This window comes from Hypanus sabinus, chromosome 21 (assembly GCF_030144855.1).
Source record: "Hypanus sabinus isolate sHypSab1 chromosome 21, sHypSab1.hap1, whole genome shotgun sequence".
Classification (NCBI taxonomy): Eukaryota; Metazoa; Chordata; class Chondrichthyes; order Myliobatiformes; family Dasyatidae; genus Hypanus; species Hypanus sabinus.
In genome coordinates this window covers 31,467,092-31,489,910 of record NC_082726.1, presented here as the reverse complement: position 1 = coordinate 31,489,910, position 22,819 = coordinate 31,467,092, and the positions used below count along the sequence as shown (strand labels likewise).

Sequence of the window (22,819 nt, the reverse complement as noted above, 5' to 3'; positions counted from 1 at the left end):
CCCATCCCCAACCCCTCAGCCCATTCTCACCCATCCCCATTCCCTCACCCCATTCTCACCAACCCCATCCCCAACCCCTCAGCCCATTCTCACCCATCCCATTCCCGTTCCCTCACCCAATTCTCACCCATCCCCATTCCCATTCCGTCAGCCCATTCTCAGTGATACCATCCCCAACCGCTCAGCCCATTCTCACCCATCCCATCCCCATTCCCTCACCCCATTCTCACCAACCCCATCCCCAACCCCTCAGCCCATTCTCACCCATCCCATTCCCGTTCCCTCACCCAATTCTCACCCATCCCCATTCCCATTCCGTCAGCCCATTCTCACTGATCCCATCCCCAACCCCTCAGCCCATTCTCACCCATCCCATCCCCATTCCCTCACCCCATTCTCACCAACCCCATCCCCAACTCCTCAGCCCATTCTCACCCATCCCATCCCCAACCCCTCAGCCCATTCTCACCCATCCCCATTCCCTCACCCCATTCTCACCAACCCCATCCCCAACCCCTCAGCCCATTCTCACCCATCCCATTCCCGTTCCCTCACCCAATTCTCACCCATCCCCATTCCCTCACCCCATTATCACCCATCCCATCCCCATTCCCTCACCCCATTCTCACCCACCCCATTCCCATTCCGTCAGCCCATTCTCAGTGATACCATCCCCAACCCCTCAGCCCATTCTCACCCATCCCATTCCCATTCCCTCACACAATTCTCACCCATCCCCATTCCCTCACACCATTCTCACCCATCCCATCCCCATTCCCTCACCCCATTATCACCCACCCCATTCCCATTCCCTCAGCCCATTCTCACTGATCCCATCCCCAACCCCTCAGCCCATTCTCACCCATCCCATCCCCATTCCCTCACCCCATTCTCACCAACCCCATCCCCAACCCCTCAGCCCATTCTCACCCATCCCATCCCCAACTCCTCAGCCCATTCTCACCCATCCCCTCAGCCCATTCTCACACATCCCATTCTCATTCCCTCAGCCCATTCTCACCCATCCCATCCCCATTCCCTCACCCCATTCTCACCCACCCCATTCCCATTCCCTCAGCCCATTCTCACTGATCCCATCCCCAACCCCTCAGCCCATTCTCACCCATCCCATCCCCATTCCCTCACCCCATTCTCACCCACCCCATTCCCATTCCCTCAGCCCATTCTCACTGATACCATCCCCAACCCCTCAGCCCATTCTCACCCATCCCATTCCCATTCCTTCTCCCAATTCTCTCCCATCCCCATTCTCACCCATCCCATCCTCATTCCCTCACCCCATTCTCACCCACCCCATTCCCATTCCCTCACCCCATTCTCACCCACCCCATTCCCATTCCCTCACCCCATTCTCACCCACCCCATTCCCATCCCCTCAGCCCATTCTCACTGATACCATCCCCAACCCTTCAGCCCATTCTCGCCTCTCATCCCATCCCCAACCCTTCAACCCATTCTCACCCATCCCATCCCCAACCCTTCAGCCCATTCTCACCCATCCCATCCCCAACCCTTCAGCCCATTCTCACCCATCCCATCCCATCCCCAACCCCTCAGCCCATTCTCACCCATCCCATTCCCATTCCCTCACCCCATTCTCACCCATTCCCTCAGCCCATTCTCACTGATACCATCCCCAACCCCTCAGCCCATTCTTACCCATCCCATTCCCTCACCCAATTCTCACCCATCCCCATTCCCTCACCCCATTCTCACCCATCCCATCCCCTTTCCCTCACCCCATTATCACCCACCCATTCCCATTCCCTCAGCCCATTCTCACTGATCCCATCCCCAACCCCTCAGCCCATTCTCACCCATCCCATCCCCATTCCCTCAACCCATTCTCACCAACCCCATCCCCAACTCCTCAGCCCATTCTCACCCATCCCATCCCCAACCCCTCAGCCCATTCTCACCCATCCCATCCCCAACCCCTCAGCCCATTCTCACCCATCCCATTCCCGTTCCCTCACCCAATTCTCACCCATCCCCATTCCCTCACCCCATTATCACCCATCCCATCCCCATTCCCTCACCCCATTCTCACCCACCCCATTCCCATTCCCTCAGCCCATTCTCAGTGATACCATCCCCAACCCCTCAGCCCATTCTCACCCATCCCATTCCCATTCCCTCACCCCATTCTCACCCACCCCATTCCCATTCCCTCAGCCCATTCTCACCCATCCCATTCCCATTCCCTCACCCCATTCTCACCCACCCCATTCCCATTCCCTCAGCCCATTCTCACTGATAACATGCCCAACCCCTCACCCCATTCTCACCCATCCCATCCCCAACCCCTCAGCCCATTCTCACCCATCCCATCCCCAACTCCTCAGCCCATTCTCACCCATCCCCTCAGCCCATTCTCACACATCCCATTCTCATTCCCTCAGCCCATTCTCACCCATCCCATCCCCAACCCCTCAGCCCATTCTCACCCACCCCATTCCCATTCCCTCAGCCCATTCTCACTGATACCATCCCCAACCCCTCAGCCCATTCTCACCCATCCCATTCCCATTCCCTCACCCAATTCTCTCCCATCCCCATTCCCTCACCCCATTCTCACCCACCCCATTCCCATTCCCTCAGCCCATTCTCACTGGTACCATCCCCAACCCCTCAGCCCATTCTCACCCATCCCATTCCCATTCCCTCACCCAATTCTCACCCATCCCCATTCCCTCACCCCATTCTCACCCATCCCATCCCCATTCCCTCACCCCATTCTCACCCATCCCATTCCCATTCCCTCAGCCCATTCTCACCCATCCCATCCCCAACCCTTCAGCCCATTCTCGCCTCTCATCCCATCCCCAACCCTTCAGCCCATTCTCACCCATCCCATCCCCAACCCCTCAGCCCATTCTCACTGATACCATCCCCAACCCCTCAGCCCATTCTCACACATCCCATTCCCATTCCCTCAGCCCATTCTCACCCATCCCCTCAGCCCATTCTCTCCCATCCCATTCTCATTCCCTCAGCCCATTCTCACCCATCCCATCCCCAAATCCTCAGCCCATTCTCACCCATCCCATCCCCAACCCCTCAGCCCATTCTCACCCATCCCATTCCCATTCCCTCAGCCCATTCTCACTGATACCATCCCCAAACCCTCAGCCCATTCTCACCCATCCCATTCCAATTCCCTCACCCAATTCTCACCCATCCCCATTCCCTCACCCCATTCTCACCCATCCCATCCCCATTTCCTCACCCCATTCTCACCCATCCCATTCCCATTCCCTCAGCCCATTCTCACTGATCCCATCCCCAACCCCTCAGCCCATTCTCACCCATGCCATCCCCAACTCATCAGCCCATTCTCACCCATCCCATCCCCAACTCTTCAGCCCATTCTCACCTATCCCATTCCCATTCCCTTGGCCCATTCTCACTGATACCATCCCCAACCCCTCAGCCCATTCTCACACATCCCATTCCCATTCCCTCAGCCCATTCTCACCCATCCCCTCAGCCCATTCTCTCCCATCCCCAACCCCTCAGCCCATTCTCACCCATCCCATTCTCATTCCCTCAGCCCATTCTCACCCATCCCATTCTCATTCCCTCAGCCCATTCTCACCCATCCCATCCCCAAATCCTCAGCCCATTCTCACCCATCCCATCCCCAACCCCTCAGCCCATTCTCACCCATCCCATTCCCATCCCCTCAGCCCATTCTCACCCATCCCATTCCCATTCCCTCACCCAATTCTCACCCATCCCCATTCCCTCACCCCATTCTCACCCATCCCATTCCCATTCCCTCACCCCATTCTCACCCATCCCATTCCCATTCCCTCAGCCCATTCTCACCCATCCCATCCCCAACCCTTCAGCCCATTCTCGCCTCTCATCCCATCCCCAACCCTTCAGCCCATTCTCACCCATCCCATCCCCAACCCCTCAGCCCATTCTCACTGATACCATCCCCAACCCCTCAGCCCATTCTCACACATCCCATTCCCATTCCCTCAGCCCATTCTCACCCATCCCCTCAGCCCATTCTCTCCCATCCCCAACCCCTCAGCCCATTCTCACCCATCCCATTCTCATTCCCTCAGCCCATTCTCACCCATCCCATCCCCAAATCCTCAGCCCATTCTCACCCATCCCATCCCCAACCCCTCAGCCCATTCTCACCCATCCCATTCCCATTCCCTCAGCCCATTCTCACTGATACCATCCCCAAACCCTCAGCCCATTCTCACCCATCCCATTCCAATTCCCTCACCCAATTCTCACCCATCCCCATTCCCTCACCCCATTCTCACCCATCCCATCCCCATTTCCTCACCCCATTCTCACCCATCCCATTCCCATTCCCTCAGCCCATTCTCACTGATCCCATCCCCAACCCCTCAGCCCATTCTCACCCATGCCATCCCCAACTCATCAGCCCATTCTCACCCATCCCATCCCCAACTCTTCAGCCCATTCTCACCTATCCCATTCCCATTCCCTTGGCCCATTCTCACTGATACCATCCACAACCCCTCAGCCCATTCTCACACATCCCATTCCCATTCCCTCAGCCCATTCTCACCCATCCCCTCAGCCCATTCTCTCCCATCCCCAACCCCTCAGCCCATTCTCACCCATCCCATTCTCATTCCCTCAGCCCATTCTCACCCATCCCATTCTCATTCCCTCAGCCCATTCTCACCCATCCCATCCCCAAATCCTCAGCCCATTCTCACCCATCCCATCCCCAACCCCTCAGCCCATTCTCACCCATCCCATTCCCATTCCCTCAGCCCATTCTCACTGATACCATTCCCAAACCCTCAGCCCATTCTCACCCATCCCATTCCAATTCCCTCACCCAATTCTCACCCATCCCCATTCCCTCACCCCATTCTCACCCATTCCATCCCCATTCCCTCACCCCATTCTCACCCATCCCATTCCCATTCCCTCAGCCCATTCTCACTGATCCCATCCCCAACCCCTCAGCCCATTCTCACTGATCCCATCCCCAACCCCTCAGCCCATTCTCACCCATCCCATTCCCATTATCTCAGCCCATTCTCACCCATCCCATCCCCAACCCCTCACCCCATTCTCACCCATCCCATCCCCAACCCCTCAGCCCATTCTCACTGATCCCATCCCCAACCCCTCAGCCCATTCTCACCCATCCCATCCCCAACCCCTCACCCCATTCTCACCTATCCCATTCTCACCTCTCATCCCATCCCCATGCCCTTACCCCATTCTCACAGCTCACTGCATCCACCTCCTCACCACGTTCCTGATACCTCACTGACATCCCATGCCCCATCTCCACACTCCCATACCAGACTCCTCCCTTAATTCTCCTCATTCCCACGCCTTAGTCCCACCCTCTCCCCAACCCTTCACTCCAGGCCACACAAGGAGCTCTTGGTCTTCACGTGATTGTGTGAGCTGATGAGCTGACCTCAGCTCCCTGCCTTACCCTCCCCTCTCTCCAGTTTTCTGGCTGCTCCATACCCTGTGAGCTCACCCGCACAGCAGGGCTTCTCTGTTTCATGCTGGTTCAGTGTAGCTGACTGTTAATCTTTTATCTACCAAAGCTAACCCTAAAATATTGAGAAGCAGCCACGTGTCATTGCTTCTGTAGGTTTCCATTTACTGTTTAATAAATCTAAGTGGGCAGTTACAGCCCGAGTCTGCTCCAGCTGTTTATCCAGTTGACCTGCAGCCCAGGCTGTCAGCCAGGCAGATCTCCTGAAGGTGGATGATGCACTGTGTGATGGAATTCCCTACACCACAGTAACAATAACCTATTCTTGGGCTGTGATGCCCACACAGAAAATCACCTGGATTAGAAACTGAGAAACGTGACAACTGTTTGTTGGCTCATCTTGCAAACGAATGAATTAATGATTGTGAAAAGTACAACTGTAGAGCACTTCCAGCCCTTTCAGAGCCAGGATCCCACCTCTGCCCTGGAGCACACGGAGCAGAGCTTCACCCACTGCCTCCTGTCTCCTGTGCCCGCACTCTCTTATCTCCCCTATGCTCTCAGTAGTGAATATTCTCAGGAGGCAATGAGACGACCCATTGCCTAAGCTAGCTGACTGGTGGTGCAGTGGCATCGCACCAGACTTCAAGGTGAGTGGTCCCAGGTTCAAATCCAGCCAGATCCTTGCACACTTTCCATCCTGGGTGCTCGGTTGAGTGTCGAGCTGGCAACTCGGCCTTGTAAAAAAAACAGGCAAATACAAAAAAACGCTGCAAGGTTGCTACCCAGTGTGCTACAAGACGTGGAAAGGAACATAAAAAATAGCCTAAGCTGAAAAACAAATGCCAGTAAAGCTCCACATCTGGCCTCACATTACCAGCCAGATGGATTATAATATAATTTCATGTCATCTATGTTCCTCTTGGTAAATGCCCTATCTTAAAGGATGATTTTCATCCTCAGCTAATACTACACCTAGGGCCTGAAACCTTCTCCAACCCAGCCAATGCATTTGACCTGACTACCCTTCCTCTTTTACCCTGTCACCATCTTCTGCCTTTCGTTTCTGATCCTCTCCTCCCCCTGTGTTTCTTCTGTTTGCTCCAAAATCCATTATGGTGATTGCACATTCAAACCAGTCTCAGGATAAAGAGGTTCCCCTGAATGTTTGATTAAATTCTCCAACCGGCTGATGGTAATGTTCTTTCCCGCAGCTGGAGCTACTTTCTCTATGCCTCTGGTTTCACAATCAGAAAGACCACGTTCAGGTCACCTTTCGATCCCTGCAGTTGTAGAGAACATAGATTGTTCTGTCTGTCCTTGGGCTGTGTTGATGGCCTGAGGTGCAATACATAGAAGGTGAACCAGTGCTTCAAAGAGCATGCTGCAATTGATGAGGAGGATAAAGGATCCCATATGTACACGGTTATATATTTAAATATACCTCAATTTCATAGAAACTTACAAGTATCTTAGAAAAATAAAGAACCCTCCCAAAAGAGCTCGAAGATTGTAACCATGGTGCTACTCACTCAGCTGTGACCTGTTTGAGTCTTTGCTGCGACTGTACAAGAGCGCTTCAGATTTTCTCAAAGTCGAGCTTTGTTTTAATAGCTGGAACTTGTGATCCTTTACTTTTGGGCCTCAGTAAAATTACATGACTGTCTCCCCCACTGTGCTATAAGAACAGTCCTAAAGTCTAACTGGGGTAGAGCAGAAGGCTCAAAGGAGAATCTCCTGGGCTCCTAATATCACACTGAATCCAGACACTGGCACAATACAGGAGAAGAAGCAAAGCATACGGATAATGATGCCGCAGTAGTCCATCCTTCCATGGTAAACCACTGGGATGTGGATGGAGAAAGGAAAAGTGGCCAAGGAGCATTGGCACCAGGAGTAAACATGTGGTGTGACAAGTTCTAGGAATGGATGAGATGTGAATTCCTTGGAATACAATAAATGAAGGCAGGAGTTTCTCAATTTCACTTGACTCTATTACTAATGTACATCACAAAAAGTTTTTAAAATCTGCAATATTCTTTGCCATAGATTGAAAAATTTCTCAGCTCAGGAGTTAGAAGAACGTCCCCTTGTTTCGGATTCAGCCACCAGGAGAAGTGGGTAAGGATATACCCTTGGTGCACAGCTGGACTCCACATGGCAGCAAAGGCTGCCTGCTGTGCTCCATTTCCAAAACACAGGCAATTTACCCGCGAGTTTCTCTGTATGCATGGAACAGAATCCTGTAAATATATTAACCACCTTGATCAGATCATCCCTCAAAAACCTGTTGTCCAAGCAGCTTTAATAAGTGATAATATTAAATACCACTCACCAGTTTTAGAGATTGCTAGCAATTAATTGATACAGAATATTTCTGTACCGTTTGCAGTTCCAGTTTCAATTGCCAGCTATTGATAACGAGGGCTGACTGAACGCTGTGGGCTGCACTGCATGTGTTTCTGTTTACTCTAGATTCAAGGTTGTGAACCTACCCCATGTGCCAGGAAATCTGACGTGGAAAACCCGGCCTAACGTTCTGCAGATTAAAATTCAAAATACCCCTACATAAGCTAGTCCAGCGCCAGTGACCCAGGTTTAATTCCACCGCTGTCTGTAAGGAGTTTGTATGTTCTCTCCCACATGGGTTTCTTCCAGGTGCTCTGATTTCCCTCCTCATTCCTAAGGCATACAGGTTAGTAAATTAGTTGATCAAAAGGGTCTGTTACCGTGCTGTATCTCTTAATAAAAATAAAATACAAAACTGCATCATCTCACTGGGACACAGGAGCTGATTGCATCTCCTGCTGGGAATGTAGAGCTTATCCACTAGTCAAGTGGAGTAATGCAGTGCTTGGCTGGAGTAAACATGAAGCTTGTAACAGGACAATAAAAGGAAATAAAGTCAACAATTGGAACCTGCTAAGGGAACCTAGACCGTAAAGTGAACAGCCTTCTGAAGAAAGTTCAAATAAAAAGGTCAGCGGAGAGTTGACAGAGCTTCTTGTTTACAGACGTAATGCAATTGTTTAGGATGTCCCAGAACAGGATCTGGACAAGTCTCTGCAATCAGATGACATCATCCCATTGGCCAGCTGTTCAGATGCCGTGCTGACACAGAGTGCAGCTCGAGGATTTGTAAATGGGAGGGTGTTAGTTGCAGAGAGCTGATCTGGCACTGCCACTCTGCCTGCAGTAGAGCCCCTGGATGCCACCATAGGTAATGCCAATGCCAGAGGCAAAGGCTCACACCTATCAAGTGCCAGCCAACCTCTTATCGACAGTATAATTAAGGTGAGTTGTTACAGTCACGGAGAGATACAGCAGGGAAGCAGAACATTTGTCCTACCATTCTGTGCCAACCATCAATCACCAATTGACATTAATCCCACATTGACCCGTTTTGTTGTCCTCACACTGCCACCAACTCCCTCCAGATTCTACCACTCACCTCTACACAAAGGACAATTTACAACAGCCAATTCGCCTTCCAGCCAGTGCATCTTTTGGATGTGGGAAGAAACCAGAGGAAACATAGAAACATAGAAAACCTACAGCACAATACAGGCCCTTCGGCCCACAAAGCTGTGCCAAACATGTCCCTACCTTAGAACTTAATAGGCTTACCTATAGCCCTCTATTTTACTAAGCTCCATGTACCTATCCAAAAGTCTCTTAAAAGACCCTATCGTATAACCTCCACCACCATTGCTGGCAGCCCATTCCACGCACTCACCACTCTCTGAATAAAGAACTTACCCCTGACATCTCCTCTGTACTTGCTCCCCAGCACCTTAAACCTGTGTCCTCTTGTGGCAGCCATTTCAGCCCTGGGAAAAAACTTCTGACTATCCACACGATCAATGCCTCTCATCATCTTATACACTTCTATCAGGTCACCTCTCATCGTCCTTCGCTCCAAGGAGTCGGACGAAACCCAGGCAATCACAGGCAGAACACGCAAACCCCCCCCATAGAGCTTACTGGATGCCAGGATCGAACCAGGGTCTGAAGCAGTGATGTATGGCTCCACTAGCTGCACCACTGTCCGGGACACCTGACAACCTTCAATATTACAGACCCACTTTGAGTGTATTCCCCATTCAAACTGCACCAAATATCCAGTCCTCTAAGTTGAAGAGGCAGAACTTCCATCATGGTTGGACAGTCCTAAAGGATTCAGCACACAATTGTCCATTGCAATGTCATAACTTTCCGCTTTTTCATCCACATTCACTTTTGAACTCATTATTTTCTTAATTCATTTCACATTCATTATCTGATCATCTCCATTTGCCCAAGAAAAGGTGATGGTGAACTGTCCTCTCGAACCACATCGGCGTTGGTCTGAACAACTAGCTTCCTTTGCCATTTCTGAGAGCAGTTAAAAGACAATCACATCACTGTGAGTCTGGAATAGGTCAGAGGCTAGAGCACATAGTAAATTTATTATCAAAGTACATATATATCGTCATATACAACCCTGTGTTTCATTCTCTTGCAGGCATACTCAGTAAGTCCAAGAAATTTAATAGAATCAATGAAAGACCATATCCAGTAGGTCAGACAACCAACCAATATGCAAAAGACAACAAACTGCAAATACAAGAAAAAATAATAATACTACTAATAATAAATAAATTAGCACAAATATTCAAGAGCATGAGATGAAGAGTCCTTGAAAATGATGGGGTGAATTAAGTTATCCCCATTGGTTCAAGAGCCTGGTGGTATGGGTCCTGAGGTTCTGTACCTCCTTCCTGATGGTGGCAGTGAGAAGAGAGCATGCCTTGGGTGGTGGGAGGCCTTGATGATGGATGCTGTTTTCCTGTGACACTGCTCCACGTAGATGTGAACAATGGTGTGGAGGGCTTCACCCGTGATGGACTGGGCCACGTCCACTTTTTTCTGTAGGATTTTCCATTCAAGGGCATTGTCGTTTCCATACCAGGCCATAAAATAACCAGTCAACTTACTCTCATCACAGATCTATAGAGGTTTGCCAATGTTTTAGGCATCATGCTGAATCTTCACAAACTTCTAAGGAAGTAGAGGTGCTGCCACACTTTCTTCACAATTGCACCTACGTACTGGTGCTGACATTCTCCACATCTGATCCTTCATGAACCTTTACTTTCCTCCTCCTGATGTCAATAATCCGCACCTTGATCTTACTGACATTGTCTGAGAGGTTAGTGTTGGGGCACCACTCAGCCAGATTTTCAATCTTCCTCCTATATAGTGATTCGTCACCACCTTTGTTTCATCAGCAAACTTAAATATGGCATTGGAGCTGTACTTTCACTCACAGTCATAAGTACAAAGTAAGTAGAGCAGGATACTAAGCACACATTATTGTGGTGCACCAGTTCATTTGGAGATTGTGGTGGAGATGTTGTTGCCAATCCAAAATAAATGGGATCTGTAAGTGAGGAAATTGACGATCCAGTTGCACAAGGAGGTATTGAGGCCAAGGTCTTGAAGCTTTGAGAGATGATAGTTTTGAATGCTGAGCTGAAATCAATAAAAGGTATCCTGATGTAAGCACCTTTGTTGTCCAGATGTTCCAGGGTTGTGTGAAGAGCTAATGAAATAACATGTGTTGTCAACCTATTGCTCTGGTAGGCACATTGGAACGTATGCAAATCTAAGTCACTTCTCAGGCAGGAGTTGATATGTTTCATAACCAACCTTTCAAAGTACTTCATCACAGTGGATGTAAGTGCTACTGGACGATAGTCATTGAGGAAGGTTACTACGTTCTTCTCAGGCACTGGTATAATTGAATCATGCTTGAAGCTGGTGGGTACCTCAAACTGCCAATAAGATGGCTTTTTGGAGATGGTACCTGGACCTCCTTTATCTTACTTGGTAGCCAAATCTGAATGCCACTGATCTGGTCCTCTGCAGATTGCAGATCTGATTGGTTCATCCAGGGCTTCTGGTTGGGGAAGACTCTGAATAGTTTTGTGGAGACTCACTCATCTATGACTTTTTAAAAAGTCTGTGACATCCGTATTGCATTCATTCAGATCCTCTGATGACTCCTTGAACATGGCCTAGTCTACCCACTCAAAGCAATCCCATAACTGCTCCTCTGCCTCCCACAACCACCTCTTTGTTGACCTTATCTCTGGAACCTTGCTCTTAAGCCTCTGCCTGTATGCAGGTAGAAGGACAGCCAAGTGATCAGATTTCCCGAAATGTGGTCTGGGCAAGAGACAATAGGCATTCCTTATCATAGTATAGCAGCGGTCTAGTGTGTTGTAACCCTTGGTGCTGCAGGTTATATGCTGATAGTAACTGGGCAGAGATTTCTTAAAACAAGCCTGATTGAAGTCTCTGACTATGATTGGAAATGCATTAGGGTGGACTGTTTCTTGTTTGGTGATGGCAGCATTCGATATTTCAAGTGCCTGACTACTGCTGGATTTTGTGGTGGTACGTAAACTGAGATCAGAATGGTGGAGGAAAGTAGAAGGGTTGGCACTTAGTCGTTAGATGTTCCAGGTCAGGGGCACAGGAGTGCAACAAGACCACTGTGTCCGAGCACCAAAGTGTTTACCATTAAACATAGATCACCACCTTTTACTTTTTCCAATCGAGAAGCCTCCAAGTCTTGCCAATGCATCTGGCATGTCTGTAGTGAGCTATGTCTCTGTAAAACACAAGGCAGCAATTCCTCATTTCCCTCCAATACAGCAATCTTGTCCTTCGGTCCTCAAACTTGTCCTCCAGTGACTGTACATTTACTAACAAAATGCTGGATAGATGGGGGTCTCATTCCTCTGGGTTTCAGCCTGGCATGGCATTCACCACTCCCAACTCTCTTCCAACCATGGCAATGTACCTTCACCCACTTAGAGGTAATTCTAAACATTTATACTTAGACGTGATGTACCAGCCAACAGCACATCGCCTGTGGTTCACCGGTGCCACTTTGGGTCAAAATTAGGACCAGGGACTTCCTTTATTTAAGGACGTCAGTGAATCAGTAAGGTTTTTATGACAATTGTTGGCTTTGTAGTCATCATTACTGAGGCAAGGCTTAATCTGAATTGTTTAAATTTCCACTTACTTAAACAACTGAAATTAAATTATCCTAATGTCATCTGGGAATTTGAACTCATATCTTTGCATCATTTATGCAAGTGCCTTGTCTGCTAATGTTCAAAGAAAGTAAAAGATCATCATTTTATTTTAAATCCTCTATAATTATTTTCCAGCAGTGCTGAAATATGTTTCATTCCTGAGAGTGTAGGATGTGTTGAATGATGATTATTCTACCCAATGCAAAACACCCTGTGAATCCAGGAAGAACTGAGGCTCATATTCATTACACTGCTTATTTTTTCTGTTTATTCCTTGGGATATTGGTACCTCTGGTAAGTCCAGCATTTTGTGTCCATTTCTAAGCGTCCCTCAGAAACTGGGGACGAGCTGCCTCCTTGAACTACCGCACTTCTTCTAGTGAAAGTGATCCCAATGTACTGTTATAGAGAGAGGTGCACAATTTGGACTCATTGATGATGAAGGAACTGCATTGTTTATCAAACTCAGTACAAACAACACCCAAGTTGCAGGGGAGTGGTTGAGTTCCCAGAAAACCATTTATACTGCAGTTTTCACTAAAGCAAAGCTGTATAATTTGTGCACGTGTCAAGAAATGAAAGCTAAAAATAAAATTAAAATTAACACATAAATGCCATAAATGCAAACTTTATTCCACATCTCAGATTTTAGGTAATAATTTGTGAATTCCCCAAGGGCAAATTTCTGTTATCTGAGTAGCTGTAACACTGGGGTCAGCATTGTGCCCGCTGCCTTTGTCTTTCTTCATGGTAGAAATCATGAGTTTAGAAAATGTTGTTGCATTTTCTTGGTGAGTGAATTTTGCAGATGGTGCACACTAACTACAGCATGCCATTGTTGGAGAGAATGAATGTTTAGGATGGTGCTCAGGGTGAAAATCAAGCAAGCTGCTTTAACCTGATGTAATGAAGCTCCTGGAGTGTTGCTGTGCAGTATTCATTCAGACAACTGAAGAATATTCCATCATCCTCATGACCTGTGTCCCGTCAATGATGGTGAACCTCTGAATATCAGGAGGCCCATTGTTGTATATCCAGTCTCAAGACTTGTTTCCAACCTTCGGTAAACACCAAATTCATGCAGTTAGTCCAGTTGAGATTCTGGTCGTTGATGACCTTCAGGCTGTTGATGGTTGTAGAATTAGTATTGGTATTACCATTAAATGTCAAGAATAGGCAGCTGGTCTCTCTCCTCCAAAGGTTCCAAAGATTTGTTTATTGTCAAAGTATACATGTACAATACAACTCTGATATTTGTCTACTCCAGATGGCCATTGAATACAGAAAGACCATGGGTGTCGATGACAGAAAAGACATCAACTCCCCCTCCCAACCATGGTGAAAAAGAAAAGAAACAAAATTCATAGACCCCAAAATCCTGACGAAGGGTCTCAGCCCGAAACATCAACAGTGCTTCTTCCTATAGATGCTGCCTGGCCTGCTGCATTCCACCAGCATTTTTTGTGTTCCTTGAATTTCCAGCATCTGCAGATTTCCTCATGTTTGCACAAAATCAGTACTTCTGCAAAGAATGACCGTCAACCTGGGTCCTAACGCGGTTGATCCAGGGCTGAATGCCTGTTGGAGAAGGTTATTTCCTGGCAGTACAGTATAGAGGCATGAATGTTACTTCCCACTGAACTGCTTTATTTACTGAGGTGGTTTCAATGGAATTGGTAATTATGTGATTATCAACAAATATTCCCACTTCTAATGGAAGGAAAGTCATTGATTAAGCAACTAAATATGGTTGGCCCTGGTGCCATATCCTGAAGAACTCTTTTAGTGATGCCCTTAGGCTGGGATGATTGACATCCAACAACCATGAATTATATTTCTAATCATTGGACCCTTTTCCAATTTTCAGTTCTTACCATAATGCCTTAAAGCCACATCTGATCAAATGCTACCTTGCTATCTAGGGCAGTAACTCCCAGTTCACCTCCAGCAGTTAGTCCTTTAGTTCATGTTTAGAGTAAAGCTGTGATGAGGAGTGTAAATATCTTGTAGTGCAGGAAGAGTTAGAAATCAAGGAGCGAAAGTCATGGAGGCTTTGGAATCCAAGATATTATTAAGATCAGAGTGAGAGGGTTAACGTGTGAGTAGTGTTTGATGGCTCTGGATCTGTACTCACGGGGGTTTAGAAGAATGAGTGGGGATCTCATTGAAGCCTAGTTAGAAATATATTGTCAGTCTGTCATTGTTGCTAGATTAAAATCCAAGAGATCCTTCCTGAACAGCACTCTGAGACCACTTTCATCAGAACGACTTAACAGCTTCAAGGAGATGGCTCACCACTACATCTTAAAAGCAATAAATGCTGATCTCCTGTTAATGTCCAGATCACAAAAATGGATAAATTTAAAACATTGACATCTATTGCTATAAAAACTCAAGACCAGTACTAAACCTAATGGGACCACACTGGTAACAGCTTCTCAGTCACAACGACACCATTGATCTATCCAAATGTGCAGATACCATAGTGTTTGATAGTGTGGTGAACAGGTGAGGAGAATATTTATGAACAGCAATGGGGCAATAAATAAACTAGAGTTTGAGCAAAGAAAAATGAATACTGAGAAGTATGAAGACAAATGAAAAAGAATCTAGTGCTTTCCCAGCATATATGATGAATAAGCTCTTCTCAGGCTTCCAGTTGGGTACAGGTATCGATTTTAAACAACATTTCAATGACAAACTCTGGCCTCTTCATCAGCGATGACTTGATGAAGATGGCAGAGTTTGTCATTGAAATATCAGTTAGAATAGATACCTGTACCCATCTGGAAGCCCGAGAAAAATTTATTTGCCGTGAAGATAAGTAATTCTACAGAATGAAAGACAATTTAGACCCATGTTTAAAGGATACGCAAGAGGCGATAGAAACCTAGAACAACACACACTAAATGCTGCAGCAACTCAGCAGGTCAAGTGATGTCTGTGGAGGAAAAGAAAAAGGAACCAGTCTTGATGAAATGTCTCAGAACAAAATGCTGTCTGTTCATTTTCCTCTGGAGATGTTGCCTCTAATTCACAAACAGAGGCACACAGAAGCAAGGGTTATACTGATCCTACATGAAATACTGGTTAGGCCTCAATTGAAGGATTGAGTCCAATTCTGGAAAGTCACCTGAGAAAGGATGTGACAATCTTGGGGAAGGTGTGGAAAAGATTAATGGAAATTACGCCAGGGGTGAGGAACTCAGCTACAATTAGAAAGGAGATGCTGGGGTCTTCTCCTTGGAGTGAAGACTATGCATAAATTGGAGATACCAGTTGACTGCAAATGCTGGTATCACAAAGGTGCAGGAGGAACTCAGTGCATTAGACAGCATCTGTGGAGGGAAATGGAAAGTTTACTTTTTAGGTCAAGACCCTTCATTTGGACTGAATGAACTGCTCATTCCAGATGAAGGTTCTTGACCTGAAAAACCAACTGTCCATTTCCCTCCACGGATGCTGCCTGATCCATTGAGCTCTTCTAGTACTTTGTGTGTTTCTTGGCAGTATATTTAACTAGTTAAAGAAGTTAAATAGTGAAAGATGTTTTCAATTGGGGTGTTTCAAGGAAAATTTGCCACTGATTTAAAAGACACATGACAGATGTGAGGAAAAGCTTTTCTTTACACAATGTACGATTACGACTAGGAAATCACTGCAGGTACAGTTGATGGAAACAGTCACCAAGACTTCCTAAAGGGAATCAGATAGGATCTGGAAAAAGATTTTCTTTACAATGCTAGGGAGAAAGGAAAGGAATGAGAATGTCAGGATTGTTTTACTAGACGTCAGCATAGAAAGAATGTGGCAGGTGGACACATTCTGTGTTGTAACAATCCTAATTCTAAGAAAACAGTTGCTGTCCATGAAAAGGAGATTGTTCCTTCTTACAGGGTGAAAGATATCATTATGTTCCACATCTTATCATATAGATCCTAAAATCTGTAGTTAAATCATCCCTCAAAATTTTTCCCCCTAATAATGTGGTCCTTAAACTTATTGCTCAACCTTTCAATTCCATGCATAGTTGCTTCATACAGTTGCTTTTGGTGACAGTTTTGCTTGTGAGTCTCCAGCTGGTATCAGGATATGGCCATGGATCAGCTCCTGTCATCGAAGCCGAGTTAAACAAACCCTGGTCTCATTGAATTCATCCTACAGCAACCAACTTGTGCACAGCAACATGTCACATACAGTTGTCAGAGAGCTAAACATTCCTAGGACACCGGTGGAGCTCCTTGCTCCCTTTGGGTTTTAATGTTATGAGATCTCTTACATAGAGATAACTATAGTGACAAGCACCTGGCTGGGTCTTCAGTGGGGGAAGTGGTCTTGGTGAGAGACCTGAACACAGCAATCCAGTTACCTGGAGGGGAGGGGAGGCAGTATCCAGCTGGAGGTTGTTGCTTTGAGTATGTAGTAAAGTGGTAGATGGAGAAAGGGATATTGAGGCTTTGACTGGGGTTAGAAATCATTGAACTATACAATCATGCAGCACGGAAATGGGCCCTTTCAACATGACAATCATGTTGCTTATTTACACTAATCCTATTTGACCTTATTCAACCTCTAATCCTTTTCTATCCAAGAACCTGTCCAAGTGCCTTTTAAACATTGTGATTGTATCCATTTCTATCACCTCCTCGGGCATTGGTAAATACAGAGATTTGGAGGAGATGCCAAAATGGATGAATCGACATCTGTCTTAGTCCCTTCTTAAATGATTTTCTCTCACACACGTAGCACTTCCCAACACTGAACACAGCAAGTCCACCTGTTTATCCGATTCCTGGTGCGTTCACTTCTTCCTCTGGTTCGTGCTGTGAAGCTTGCTTGGTCTCTTTGTCCTTAAATTTAGCCACTGTGCATGTGGTTCCCAATTCTGAATAACTTATGAAGGCATTGGTGGTTGTCCATCATGTCCGACGACAACTGGAAACCTGTGCGGGAGAGTTTTTAAAGTGGAAAAGCCGTGGCACTGGAGCAGTTCCATTCTCTCAACCTCAGCAGTCCGAGTCCAGAGATACAAACAAGCGTCACAAAATGGAGTCTTACTTGGTTTCAGTGGATGATCATGACATCTTCCGTGCTTTGTCATGCTCTTTGCTCTCCTCGAAGTGTTCCTGATCCACCTTCCAGGACGTTGGATCTCACTGTAGATCACATCCACCCACTCCACCAGAGCTGACTTCACATACTAAGACAGGCATGACCTTATCTCGCCGGGGTATGAGGCTGCCAGCTCTCCTCACCCGCTTTAGCTTGCCTTTCGAAGCAATGGTCGCTGTCACAGAGAGACAGCTACTTGGAGCCACAGGTGAAAGCTGAGTGTCTGGTGGGGACCAAAGGTGACTGAGCTGTCCCAGAATGGACACCACAAGCCCCTTCACCTGAGGTGCTACCCCTCTCTGGACGCCACTTCAAACAAGACAAAATAATGCAGATTCCCAAGACACTGCCAGTAAAATGGCCCTAATGCCTGGACCACCACTTTCAGTGTCTTCTTAAACCAGTTGTAAATATATTCAAATTTTATATTCAGCTGTTATTCCAGGGGGAGTGATCAAAGGGTTTGTTGAATTTCACTCTCTTACCCCATTAAGTCCTGTCACAAGTTCAAAAACAGTCAGTAAATTACGATCTCACTTCTGTCCACTGTCTCATCTTTGATAGGATATTCAGTAACTTCTCTCTCAATGGATGTCAAACTCTCTGATTAGTAAAAGCTTCTAAGTCACAGCCTCTCCCTAGATTACATTCGGGTTCTCTTCCTGTAATAGGTGATGTGGTAGTGTAATGGTTAGCACATCACTCCACAGTGGCAGCAGTCTCCAACTGGGATTAATTCCCAGCGCTCTCTGTAAAGAGTTAGTACATTTCCCCTATTGCCTGGTGGGTTGCCTGCCGATGCTTCAGTTTTCTCTCACTTCCAAAGACGTACATTTAGGCCTGGTAAGTTGTGGGCATGCTATGTTGGTGTTGGAAGCATGGCAGCACTTGCAGCCTGCCCAGCATGAACCCCACTATTTGATTTGATGTGATCGATGATTTGAAGTACATGTGACAAGTAAAGCTGATTTTATAATCTTATAAGTGATCATAACCCGGACAATTGGTAATTTGGAAATCCAACTCCAAACCGAGTTCCACTCGGCAGATATTCACAGCCTCCCAACGGCCAGCAGATCCATCCACTCGCCTCCCAAATACTCATCACTACGAATGGGTTCTACGTATTGTAGGTCACATAAAACCCCGAGAATCTTCATTTTGCCCGCAGCAAAAGAATCTCAGGGTTGTATGTGGTGACATGTATGTACTCTGATAATAAATTTTACTTTGAGCTTTGAGGTGTTTGTAAGTGGGGAGAACCTGCACCTTTGTTTTATTTTATTTGAAGATACAGCACAGAAAAGCCCCTCTTAACCCACTGAGATGCATTGCCCAGCAACCTATTATTTAATCCTAACATAATCACAGGAAAATTTACAATAACCAATTAACCTACTAACCGGTACGTCTTTGGACTGTGGGAGGAAACCAGAGCACCCAGAGAAAAACAACAGGGAGGTTGTACAAACTCCTTACAGTGGATGCCGGAATTGAACTCCAAACTCCGACACTCCAATCTGTAAAAGTGTCGCACTAACCACTACAATACTGCGGTGCCCTTTCTGTTGCCTTTTTAAAAGTTGATGAGAATGATGTACTTCTGTCTGGTCTGGATCTCTGGAGGAATTCTCATCCTAAAGTTTTGCAAGGACTTTCAGATCCATCCATCTTTGTTGATATTTATTTACCTTAAATTTGAATAGAGGTTTGCTAACCACTCTGAAAGAAATAGCAACAATGTTATACAGGTGACCCACCAACCCCCGCCTCCTCGGGGGAGAGTGGCATGAGGGCTGCATTTAAGGAAAATAGTCCGCTTCACGAATTTCCTTAATGTCAATTGCGCATGTGTCCAGAAACAAAGTTGAAAAAATAAATTCTGTGCTTATTTATTTAGTTTTGTTCCACATGAATTTCATAAGAGTGAATTTTAATTCTGTATCCCAGGTTTACAGCGGTGATTCGTGAACTCTGTAAAGCTGAACTTCTGTTATTCAAACTGCTGTCGTTTGATTGAAAAATGGAGAGTTATGTAGGAGTGAAGGATTGATCTTAGAATAGGTTAAATGTCAGCACAGCATCGTGGTCCGAAGGGTCCGTACTGAGCTGTAACTTTCTATGTTAAAGTGGGGTTTGCCTGTATTTCAAATTCTCCTCACATCCCATTGTCAGACCAGCTGATTCACCTGTCACTTCGTTAATGAAGCTTTGTGCCCTTTAGCAGCCTGTCTGAATGCTGCCAACTCATCACTTGTCTCTCTTTTCTCATGTATTACAAAAGCTTTTCTGCAGCTTAGATCTACCCCTTGAACTATTGAATTGAATAAAATACCTTTAGCATTGTGTTGCCATTTGTACTTACTGCTCAATTAACAATATCCACTCATCACATGTCTGTGAAAGGTAGGACGTTCTGGGACATGACGCATTTATGAGGTTGCTCTGCATTCTAACTCTGTTTATTCTTGCAGGAGAAATGCAGAAAGCCTCTGAGTATGTTTGAATAAGCCTGTTCCTTTCAACATTATGAGCTACGGTTCTGAGCAAAGCTCCGAATTCCTTGTTAACCTCGAAAGCAACTCATAACATCCTGTAGAATCACATGAATCTCCACATCTGTCAGGCCAGTCACAAGGGCTGTAAACAGGAGCTCTTATCCAAACACACAGCTGAACTATCAGTACTGCCTATTGCTCTGCTGACTCAGGAACTGAAATAGTGTGCTTGGCAAAATCAAGTGCTGAGCAATTGGCCAAGTCTTTATTTCACACAACCCCCCTCTCAGAAACACAATGTTCATTGGCATCGGCACACCAGTATAATCTCATGGCCTTGGAAGCTTTAACACACCATTGGGTCAGAGACAGGCTCAAATCGCAAATGGCCTGGGTAGTTTTCTCCCAATAAAGGCAGGACAAAACACACATGAGGATTATCATTTGTAATTATCAGATTCCTTTTCCAGATGAGTTTGGGTCTGAAAGCAATAACTGCCTTCAGCTAGAGTGAATGATGTGGGAGATTGTACCTCAGTGCACACAGTTACACAGAAAGAGAGCTTACAAACAAGCAACACTTTTGCCGGTCTCAGTCAGGGACATGATGTGGGGGTGCGAGAGGTGTTTGGCTGAGGTGCATGATTAGGGATGATGACCTTGTCCTCAGCTGTGCCAGGCAGACTGTCAGAAACTTCGCACCATCCTTGGTGAACAGTTCCAAACAGTTAGTAAACTGAAAACAAAATAGTAGACTGCGGCCACATGAGACTGCAGATGTTGGAACCGGAAGAGAAAAAAGAACCAAAGTGCTGGAGGAACTCAACAAATTTTGCAGCATCTGCGGAGGAAGTAACTATGGACAGTCAGAATGCCAGGTTTTCCTGCATTTGGACTGAGAATGAAGGGGGAAAATAGCCAGAGTGAAGAGGTGAGAGGGGGAGGTGAGACAAGGGCCATCAGCTGATAGGTGGATCCAGATGAGCAGGGGAAGATGATGGCAGATGCATCCAGATGGGGTAGGGGATAGTAAAGGAAGGATAAGGGAAGAGAAACCCAGGTGGATAGGTATGTGGATGATTTGCATGTGGAACTTGTTGGGAGAAGACTATCTGCTTCCACCTGTCCACCATGACTTAGGGATGTCGATAATGTAGAGGGAGAAGGATAGAAAGGTGAACAAAATGAAGGAGGCCCAAATGGACTAGTAGGAGATGAAAAACAGCGTGGGGGTGTAGATTACCTGAAATATACATAACATTGGGTTGTAGACTATCCAAGCAGAATATGAAGTATGTTCTTCTATTCTGTCCCTACATAATCTAGCTCCACTTGTCAACTTAAAACCTTGGTCTCTATCTTTGCCCACCCCATATCCAACCTGGCACTATCTACCCATTTTTGTTCGTTACTGTTTCTACTATTAACCACCAGCCTCTGCCTCAAAGCTCTCCCTTCCTCCAACCCTACCTGGATCCATCTGCCCATAACTCCCACCTCACCTGGATCCATCTAACACCTACCAGCCCCTCTCTCCCCACTCACTCTCACCTCTTTCCTTTATATCCTCGGTCCTGATACAGGGTCTTGATCTGAAACATTGACCATCCCCCTGCCTTTGTAAATGCTGCCTGACCCACTTTGTCCTTGAAGCACTGTGTTTTATGCTCCAAGTGAATGAGCGGGCTGTTCTAAACTATTCAGTCATCTCCCTCCGCTCCAGTGTCAGGCACATTCATTGAGATAATTTGGTAATATTTTGCATGTAGTTGTGCAATTATCCTAGTGAATTTTTGTTTGAAAATCTAGAAATGAACAGCATACCTTTCTAAGTCAAGCTATGTCTTGATGAATGGGAAGCCCTTCCAACATCGTTCAGAGGCAAAGAGTAGATCCTGTAAAAAAAAATGACTGTATTTAGTTCATGATCATCACTGACACAGTTGAACTTTAATCAATGTTCTTCCTTCTTTTTCTTCCTTAAGCTCTCACACAGATCATCATTATCCAGCTCCGTGCTTACTGCTTTCCCTGATCCTAGTTTATCTCCTATACATAACACAACGAATGACCTAGAGTCATACAGCGCAGAGAGCACCCTTCAGCCTAACCGACAGATAGCCCTTCAGCTTAACTCTTCACTGCTGACCAAGATCCCATCTAAGCTGGTTCCATATGTCTGTGTTTGGTCACTGCTGCTCTAAATCCAGGGTTCCCAACCTAGAGTCCACAAGCCCTCAGTTAATAGTAAGATTTGATTGCTTAAAAATGGTTGGGAGTTCCTGCTGTAAATCCTTGCCATGCATGTACATGGACAAGTGGCTTTTAAATGTTGTTCCTGCTTCAAACACATCTTCTGGCAACTTATTCCTTATATACATCAGCCTCTGTATGGGAAGAATTGCCCCTCAGGCTCCTGTTCAATTTTTCCCTCTCAGTTTAAAACTATGCCCTTTGGTTCTTGGTTCCCCAGCTCTGGGAAAAGGTAAAGGTCACTGATTGCAGTCATGTCATTATATACCTCTTCAATCGAAAGATGCTCTTTAAAACAGTCACTTTGTCTCCCCACCATTTAAACATACATTTTTTTTCTTTTGCCAATATTTTCCCTTTTTCTTTCACCTTCTGTTCCG

The 22,819-nt window shown here is 46.3% G+C and overlaps 1 protein-coding gene across 1 annotated transcript in view; it reads right to left on the bottom strand.

Moving 5' to 3' along the window:
* Positions 1 to 22,081, bottom strand: part of LOC132378921 (sorbin and SH3 domain-containing protein 1-like) — a 242,548-nt gene extending 220,467 nt beyond the window's left edge. The window contains exon 1 of the mRNA XM_059946245.1: positions 22,011 to 22,081. The gene's annotated coding sequence lies outside the window, so the exon portion shown is untranslated. The remainder of the gene's footprint in view (positions 1 to 22,010) is intronic.
* Positions 22,082 to 22,819: the final 738 nt, after the last annotated feature.